The sequence below is a fragment of the Octopus bimaculoides genome, chromosome 2 (genome assembly GCF_001194135.2).
Source record: "Octopus bimaculoides isolate UCB-OBI-ISO-001 chromosome 2, ASM119413v2, whole genome shotgun sequence".
NCBI lineage: Eukaryota > Metazoa > Mollusca > Cephalopoda > Octopoda > Octopodidae > Octopus > Octopus bimaculoides.
In genome coordinates, this window is record NC_068982.1 from 123,216,890 (window position 1) to 123,227,316 (window position 10,427).

The 10,427-nt window shown below is 33.6% G+C and overlaps 1 protein-coding gene across 1 annotated transcript in view; it reads left to right on the forward strand.

Moving 5' to 3' along the window:
- The window catches only part of LOC106871078 (protein FAM102A), a 213,295-nt gene that overhangs the window by 152,716 nt on the left and 50,152 nt on the right, over window positions 1-10,427 (forward strand). The gene's annotated exons all lie outside the window — the stretch shown is intronic.

Sequence of the window (10,427 nt, forward strand, 5' to 3'; positions counted from 1 at the left end):
GTTCTAACATACATTATGTTGTAAATATCAAGAAATCTAATTAAGAATACTTCTGTAGTGAATAAAAATAAAACAAAAACAGCATTAGCTCAATGAATAATAATATTTGACTCATCACGACAAATATGGTAGACAACTCTTGAAATGTTTTGTTCATATTAGACTTTCTCAGTGGAACATAGACCTCATCCATTGAAAAAATTTGATAAAACTGAAACATGTCTAAAGTTGTTTTCATGCTGATCAAAATATCACTCATTAGGCTAATGTTGTCTTTTCCTTCTTACATAAGTATTTCTTTTCACTCTTACTGCATTATGTTTGTACTGACTTTACAATTTTTTATTTATTTCTTTATCCTGATGATGTCTCCGAGGAATTACCCTCAGTGATTTATGTTTTTAAAATATCTTTTGATTGAAATTCACATCTACATCTTAATATAACTGTAGATTGTTTGGCAGAACCTACCTCTTCTTTTAAATGATTGACCATTTTATTTATAACTTGCCAAGTCTTTTATTAAAGAATATATTTGTTCTCTTGGCCGAAGGTGAAATTGATGAAAGTCATATGTATTTACTTTGCAATTTAGCTTGATTTTCATTCACCCAACCATCAAATCTTTTTATAATGACACTATCTTTAGTAATTGTGAGCTTTCTTTATATTAAACATTAGCTGTGTAATATTATGGCTGACATTCTTGTTTCTAGAATGTAATTTACATTATTCCTTTTGTATTTGATATAATCTTTTACGTAGTAGCCCTTTCTTCAATTCCTTCAGCTGTGTTTCAGCATTTTATTCAGAAGTTTAATGAATGTACTACATGATGTTATTTTGAACCATTTCTAAAGAAAGAAATTAGCTATTTATATAGCTGTTATGTGTATGCAACATTTTCTTCACATAAAGGAATATCTTGGGTGAGATAGTGTATATTTGAAAGTGAGGAGGAAGCGTGACAAAAATTGACACCACTAGTAGCACTTTTGTGCTTCATATTCAGAAGAGCAGATTATTTCTGATCTAAATGTTAAACAAAACAACAAAATATGGCAAATATGAATTATATATAGAAATCAGTGAATGGCAATAGTTTGAATGTTATGTCTTCATTACATCTCCACATAGTTATGCGGCAGACATATATTTGTTTTGAGTGATATATTTAGGCTTGTAAGTAAATAAATTCATTTTTAGAGTTGTACTCCAAATAAGAAAATGTATGAAATTCATAAATAATAAAATTTTTCTTTTTGTCCTTGTTCTTCTTAATGTCATATGTACAAGTGATCTGAATAAATATTAGATGGGAACATGAGATATCGTTTTGTTCTTAATGTGACCTGAATGAACATCACAAGAGGATATACGGTATCGTCTGTCCTTGCTGTTCTTAATGACATATATACCAATAATCTGAACAAATATCCCATGGGAACACAAGATATTGTCTGCATTTTTAAAAATTGAATTCTGATCTTACTTCCATTTCCTTATATATCAGACCAAATATGATAGATTACTGTTAAATCATCATCACGAGATGTAGCTGTGTGGTAAGAAGCTTGCTTTGCAACTACATGGTTCTGGGTTGAGTCCTAATGTATGGCAACTTGGGCTATAGTCAATCTTCTCCTATAGCCTCAGTTGATCAAAGATTTGTGAGTGGATTTGATAGAAGGAAACTGAAAGAAGTCTGTTGTGTGTGTGTGTCTTTGTGCCCCCCACCACCACTTGACAATTAGTGTTGGTGTGTTTACATCCCTGTAACTTTGCAGTTTGGCAACAAATACTGACAGAATAAGTACCAAGTTTAAAAAAAAGAAAGAAGTATTGTGGTAGATTCATTCAGGCAGTGCCCCAGCATGGCTGTAGTCTAATGACTCTGAAACGTGTAAAAAATCATGTTGTGTCAATTTTCTATGCTGGTTTCAGTTAGACAAGTAGTCAAGAACTGAATCCATTCTTATTTAGAGTTATGGTTTTCCTAGATGGCTTGGAGGACTACATTTTGCTTGTAGATTTTATTTTTAGTTTGGTTCTTTATGACTGGATGTCTTTCCTATCACCAACCACTTTAAAAACTCTACAAACTCTATCATGTATACAATGAAGAAATTTCTTTTTTAAGATAATTGGTATCCACAATATTATGTTTTGTTTTTTTTCAAAATGAATGTAAAATATTTTTTGTGAGTTTGAGTTCACTAAATTTATTAAAGAATAGAAATTATTATTTGATGCATAAGTGCAGATGTGGTTGTAGGTGCTAGGATGGCTATGTGGCTAAGAAGTTTGCTTCTCAACTTCTGGTCTCTGGTTCAGTCACGCCACACCACACAGTATCTTGAATGTCTTCTACTCCATGTACATTAAATCCTTATAAGTAGACTTGGTTGATGGAAACTGAAAGAAGCCCATGTGTGTCCTTATATTGACATCGTGTGGTGGTTATAAATAGGCATCACCATCATACAAGCATTGTTGTTCATTTCCAGTCTTCCATGAAAAACTTGTCTGGCCATGGGGAAATATTACCTTGCTTGGAAACGGATAAGGGTTGGATACAGGGAGGGCATCTGATTATAGAAAACCTGCTTCAACAAATTCCATCTAGTACTTGGAAGCATGGGAAAGTGGATGTTAACTGATGAATTTTTTTTCAACTGATCATTATGGTAGTTAGAAATTATTTACACATCTATTTTTGATGATGATGATGAGTTTGTTCTACATGACATGAATTAGCCAAATCCAATGCTTGTCGGGTTTGTGGTAGCAAATAACTTTGATGCTGAAGTTGTTGGAAGATATTTATTTAGGTAGACTAATGAAAAAGAAAAGCACAGTGCAATACTATTACTACTACTATTATGTAATGTTTTTTTAATAGTCATATGTGAAAAATATGACATACACAACATCTGTAAAAATCTGGCAGTTTTCTCTGCTGTTCTGTGTATTAGATGATGGAGGACTGTGGCAAATGGTGGTCCAAAACTGTAACAGACCTATTCAATGTCTGCCAGTGTGGGAAGATGGATGTAGAATAATGACAATGATAATCTATTTATATTCGTATGTTCTATAACCACTTTGTCATCAAATTCTCCTCTAGGGTTAATACAGTCTGACCCTGTTTTCTTTACTTATTCATATGACATGCAAGAACGGATTGATGCATGTGCCATAATCTGGGTCATCTAGCCAAACACTGCATCATAGATAAGAACAACAAGATAAAGCATGCACCATTGCATAAGCATAATACTATAAGTTAATGTTATTTTAGCAATGAGCTTCAGATAACGATTAGCTTTATTTGATTATAGTTTGTACTTAGTGAAATCTGTTAATTTCATGTCAGTGCTTATGTAGTTAAGATTATTATTCAGTCATGTTCCATGTCATTTTATATATTATTTGCTAGCATGAAGTGGAAGGGCAAGGTCTACTGTTTTTCCTAAAGTCCTCTTGAAGTGGCAGGTAGAAAAACATTGCTAATGTTTACTCTATACACATTACCAATGTTTTCCTATCCACTTGGGTATTGGTGTGTTTTCCTTCCCACTTAGAATTGCTTTGGGAAATGGGTTGAATCAATTTTGGGGAAATGTAAAGGATTGGGAAAGTGTTTATTAGATCTAACAGGTGTGGCAATTGAGAGATGATAGAAGAGACAAGAGTAGGTATTGATAAACATAGAAGATTCACTAATGACAATGTTTATTACCTGTGAGAGCGAAGCTGTAAAATGTACAAAGTTAATTTGTTGTGGGTTAGATTTCAGTAAACTAAAAGCTGAAATAATATTTCCAAAATTGACCTACTTGGTGTAGATCATCATCATCATCAACACCACTACTATCATCAAGGTATGGTTTAGATGATTCAACAGGCATGACTTGGATGATTCAACAGGTCTGACGAGTTGGAGGACTGCTCCAGTGTTTGTTTTAGCAATGTTTTCTGACTGATATCCTTCCAAACACCAATCACTTTACATAGAGTAGTGGGTGGTCTTTCTCACGACACCAGCACTTGTGAGGTCATCATGTAACCCACAAGACTAAAGATCTCCCTTCGGTGAGAATATAGAAATAGGAAGTCACCAACTACACAAGTTTCTGATCAATTTACTGTCTCTCAAAAAATGCAGTCTCTCTCTTTTAACACCAAATGTAGCCTATTTTATAGTACAAAAAAATAAAATGACAAATAGTAGAAAATAAGATAAGTTTATCATAACATTGATGAGATAATACATGTTCATGTATTTTAGAGTGACTATTATGAAATACTGGGTGCACAATTGCTGACAATGATTCCAATTAGAATTGAAACCTGTACATTCCCTCTTTTTCTGCTCTTAAACATATTGTATAAATGTATTGTTTATATTTGTTGTAACACATAGGAATGGGTTGTTTCATTAGAGGAAAGTTTTTAAAGCTTTTGTCATTCTGTTAACATGTGAGAATTTGGTATTATTCTTATACATCTGTACAGGTTTTTCCATATACAACTTTCATGTCCAGAAAGGTGTTAATTAGTTCTTTTTGACACTATATGTTTGGTACTAAAGAGTGATTTTTATGGCGGGAAAAAAAAGTAACCAGTCCTCCAACATTTCCAACCCAATGCAAGACTATATTTTCTGCTTTTTAATCTTGTCTGGTTGTTCTGGATCTTCTGCTTAAGGAAGCCATTGATGCATATATGATCCAATATTTCAAATTATTCCTAGTCTGCCTCGGTTTGAATGAATTGGGATCTTTATCAACTCATAGAAGAATACTACTACTTATGAAAACTCATGCTGTTCTTGGTTTAACATAGAGCACAGTTTTGTAGTGAAACATATGTTGACAGATCCCCAACATGCATTGGAGAAATACAATCTTCATGATGGTTTTGCAAACTTCAAAGCCAACTCTATTTTCATCTTATACTGACAAAATGGATTACTTTAAAATATGGATGTGGCTTTCTCAGTGCAACCATTGCCAATAGTTTTACTATTGATCTCTATTGATTTGTGATTTGTGAAGCAACTTGTTGCTGTTATCTATAGACACCAGATGTTCCAATTGGCAAAAAAAGTTTTAAAAATAAATAAATAAATAAAATAAAAAATAATGATAACAAAGACTTCCATGTTGGCTTGAAGTCAAGCAGTAAATTCCTTAGACTAGTGATACAACAACCAAATCATTCTTCAAAGAAATTCCAAGGGCTGTGTAGTGCACTTTATGAATTGTCAGGGCTTCAAAATTAAATTGGACAATGAATCAGTACCAAAAAAGAAAAAAAAATCATCTGACAGCTCTGTAGTAAAGTACTTTTTCAGACTGTATAAACTTATAATTCTGTCTGTGTAGTCTAATTATTTTAAATCAAAAAAGTAATTTGCTAACATATTGGAGCAGATGGTAAGCATCTAATTTATGTTTACAATGTTAAGTTTGTGAGTCACCATATAAACTCTCAATTCTAAAGATATTTATACATAACACTGTCTTAATAATAGAACACAGAACAAATGATGAGCTTTTAGATTCAAGCATTGTTTTACTTCACCCATTTGTGTATCTAAGTATATCTCTCTGTCTCACTCTCTCTCACACATGTACATGTGGTGGTATGATAAAATCCATCCTGTCCATTCTGTAAAATGATTTGTTCTCATCCAACTGTATATGCCATAGTAAAAACAAAGGAGTAACTAGAAAGAATCAAACTGTGCCAAATTAACGACATGCACAGTAACTGAGATTGTTGGTTTTTCTTTGATGTTGGATGCCAGTTTCCAAAGAACTACTGTCAGTGGAGAGACATTATGGGACCCATCCAACTCATACCAACATGAAAAGAGACAAACTTAAACTTAAAATGGTTGATGGTGATGATGGCTATAGGTAAATAATAGTTGAATCAGATTGCAGGTTGTAATAGCTAATAACCAACACATAACATTTGAATACCTTGTAACATATTGGCAGAATTATGAACCTACTTTAGCTAACCAGCTGATAATCACCAACTAAGCCGATCAGTATGGAGGGAAATGCAGTAATTCTTCCTCTGTCCTGACCAATGAGCAAGATACCAATATGAGAAAACAAATCGGAGAGGAATGTTTGTCTGGGGAATACATTAGCTCACTTTCTTTTCCTCAGAAATTGGTATTATGAGTCAATGGATTCAAACAACAATTTATTTTAGAGATTTGCTGATCAGAAATTCCTACCAAGTGTTCTTGTTCCAGGGAGAGTATGATTAGGTTATTATCCTGCTAAAAATAGCAGCTAAATTTCTTCAAATCTTTTTCATCCTCACTAATTAACATCCACTATTCATGTTTGTATGGGTCACATGGATTTCATATGGCCAGATGCTTTTCCTGACACCAACCCTAATTTGTTCTAAGCAAGCTAACATTTTAGCATAGCTAGATATGTTTCTCACAGAAAACTGGAAATGAACAACCTTGCTCATATGACCAGGATGCTCATATACAACCATTACATGTTTAGACAAGGGTATATACACACATGTATACATACACAATGGGCTTCTTTCAGTTTCCATTTACCAAAATCCACTCACAAGGCTTTGGCAAGATACTGCACAGTGGGACTGAACCAAAGACCACATGCTTAATGTTTACTAGATTTACATAAACACTGCATGTTTATGGCTAAAATACTTTTGACTATAGCTCTGCTTAATTAGGACTAAAATGAGACTAAACAGTAACTATTTGATATAGGAAGGTCTTTCCTCTTAAGTAAAAAAGACTTTATTTTCCTGCCACCTGTCGCATTTATGTTTGTTACATTTGAAAAGAATGTAGGTAGGGTTAAGCTTACGTTGTAATCTCCATTCCTTCAACGAAATTCAAACTAGTAATAAAAGCTAAGAAATTGCTATGAAATGGAACACCCAAGTAAAGATAAATGAAATAAGGAATACAGAGAGAAAAGAAAGAAGCTATGAAAACAGTGGTCTATTGTTCATGTTCAGGTTATTTTGTAGTTGTATGAGGGTTTTATCTTTGTAGCATTGGTCGTCCCCCATTTTGCATTTACTAAAGTCTGTTGCAGGCTGTCTAGTATTGTTTGGGACAATGTAGTCACTATCATAGTGAGTGGTGGGATCCACCTCTAATAATACTGTTTATTGTCACCATTTATCTTTTTTTTTTGTTTCTTATTCTTTTTCTCTCACTTCCTATTTGTTCTCTACTTTCATTTGTTTATCCCCCACATATTAAGGCTAAACTAGATGAACATCTTTTTTTTTTTTTGTTAGTTTCCCTCCTATTCTTTGTAATATTTAAATTTGAGAAAGATAATTGTACTTTTCTTTGTGGAGTCATTTTCTTTTTATGGAAATAATTATTAGTACTATTTGAGGCTTGTTAATATTATTTCTTATAAAAGAAACATGAACACTCATTTCTCTGTGTACATGCCTGCAAATATACTCACATATGTACACAACTACCCAGTTGATGAAAGAGCCTTGTTTCTGGGATAGAAATTGTTTCTGCATTGGTGAGAAATTTGTTAAATAAAACCAGAATGTAATCACGCACACATTGTTAGATACATACATGCACACATACATAGATATCTACATATACATTTGTATATATTTGTGCATACAGCTATTGATTTCTGTGGAAAGTTCATAAGACATGACAATCATCATGTTTACATAGCAAAAGAAGTGAAGTTATTTTGGTTATTTTTGATATGAACTTATGTCTGGACACAAATTAAACAAATACTTAACATAGTACAGAGGATGTTTTGTTACTTGTAGCCAAATTCTGACATCAAATGATGCAATTTTTAACTAGGCATTGTGTTTCTTTATTATTTGTTGATTAAGAAGACATACTATTGATAACTTCTGTCATTTAATATCATCACAACACAAGAAGCATTGTATATTGATGCTAAGTAATAGATCTTGCATCAGTTTAGGCATTGGAATTTATTACGAGCAGCGCAATGTTTTCATGTGAAGCATTCAATTTGTATTAAGAGACAATAACTTAACACAGTGCCTTACTACTTATTCCCTTGCAAGTTCTTGACACTATCTTTCTTTCTGAGAGTCATTGGATGATTTTTATTTCTTTTCATTTATTGAAACATTGTTATTGTACAACTAAAGTAATCCTATTGCATCCTGACTGAATGGTTAAGAAGTTTGCTTTACAGCTATGAGGTCCCAGGCTTGAACCCATCGCATTGGATCTTGGACAAATGTAATTTTCTGTAGCCTAAGGCTAGGCTGACTCATACTCTGTGAATGAAAATGGTTTACTGGAAACTGTTTAGCAATCCATTAGTTGGTTTGTACCTGTAAGTCAAAGGGTTACACAGTGTCAGGTTGTCTGAGAATTACATTAAGCATAAACATGCTTGGAATACTCAGCAACTTACATGCATATATATATATATATATATATATATATAGACTCTTTGTATTTTTAGTCTAAGTTACATATTGCCAATTGAATAAATAATTTGTGTGAACTACATGAAACTGTTAGGGTTCTAGAAGTTTGTAATAAAATATACACACTCTACTTTGTGTAGAATATTCCTTCCATATGTAAACACAAATATTCACCACTACACACACACACACACACACACACACACATTTACAATATCTCTTATTATAGTTAGCAATTTGCTGTTTGTGCATGATCTTTTTTAAAAAACAAAGTGGTTAAATCACACTGCATTGCCAGACCTCTCCCCAACTGCCCATTTTACCAATCACTTCTCTCTTTAAGCAAACCATGCCCCTTCTCATACCAACAACCTCTCTCTTTTGGTCCTTTTCCACACCTTACACCTCACTCCCTACAAGTCAAATAATGTTGGGAGAGTGAGAGGGAATGTGTGTGTGTGTGTGTGAAAAAGAAGTTGATTGATGGAAACAAAAGAAGAGTGAAAGACAGAGGAGAGAAAATAACATAGATTAAATGTTTTAGCTAAGGGAGTGAAATAATGAAATAAAAAGTTTGTTGTTTGTACATTATAAATGTGCATGTGTGCACAAATACATATGTTAGTACTTTATACAGTATTTGTCTTCACACCAATGCAGATAAATAGTTGAATGCTTTTACTTTATGACAATTAGAGTGCCTATTAATGAGAGGTCAGCCTTGTTGATTTCTAAGCAAAAAACAGCCAATTATATTGACCCCCAAACTTGACTGGTACTTATTTGATCAACACCCCACTAATCCAGAAGAAAGAAAAGCAATGTTGAATTTGGCAGGACTTGAATTCTAAGGGCCATAGCAACTAATCTACCACCATTGTGTACTTTTGTACCAAATACATATCATGCCACACACACACACACACACACACACACACACACACACACACACACACACACACACACCACACACACCACACACACACCACACACACACACCACACACACACACACACTCTGAAAATTGGTCATATCAATCTTGAAGTACTGACATGGATCATGGATATACTACCTTTAATTCTTTGATATAATTGGAAAAATATGTATAGACCAATGCTTCGTTCTTTAGACAAATGTTTTCTGTGACCTTGGGTCACTTAATGCCCTGTGAGTAGAATGGATTTGGTAGATGGAAATGAAAAGAAGCCTGTTATGTGTACATTTTTGTGTTACTAACTTGTTGCTTTGACATTTTGTGATATTTGTAAACACATCACTGTCATTGCAAGTGGTGTCCTTCATTTCCAACCTTCCATGAAAACATGTCAGGTTATGGGGAAATATCACCTTATTTGGAAACAGGTGCAGGTCGGTGTCTACGAGGGTATTCAATCATAGAAAATCTACCTCAAATTCCATGTGACCTATATGGGCATAGAAAAATGGACATTCAAACAATGATGATGATACACAGGGGTTGGACAAAATAATGGAAACACCTTTAAATTTCAAACAAATTTATTTTAATATTGGGTAGGACCACCTTTGGCAGTAATTACAACTTTAATTCTACAAGGTATGGACTCGTACTCCTCGAAACAAAGGAATTTTTGTCTGTTCTTCAGCTAAAACAATCTCCAGTTCTTGTAGTGATGATGGAGGATATCGACTCCTTACTTGTTTTCTTAAAATGCACCATAAATGTTCAATGATATTGAGATCTGGGGACTGTGGTCACCAGATAAGATGTTCAACTTCACTAGAATGTGCCATTCAGTAACAACTTTAGCTGTGTGAAGTGGTGCATTATCATCCTGAAAGATTGGGGTTCCCTCTGGAAACAGTTCTGCAACCATAGGATGAATTTGATCAGATAAAATGCTTAAATAGTTTTGACTATTAATTCTGCTATGAAGGGAAACCGTTGAGCTAACGGATTTCCA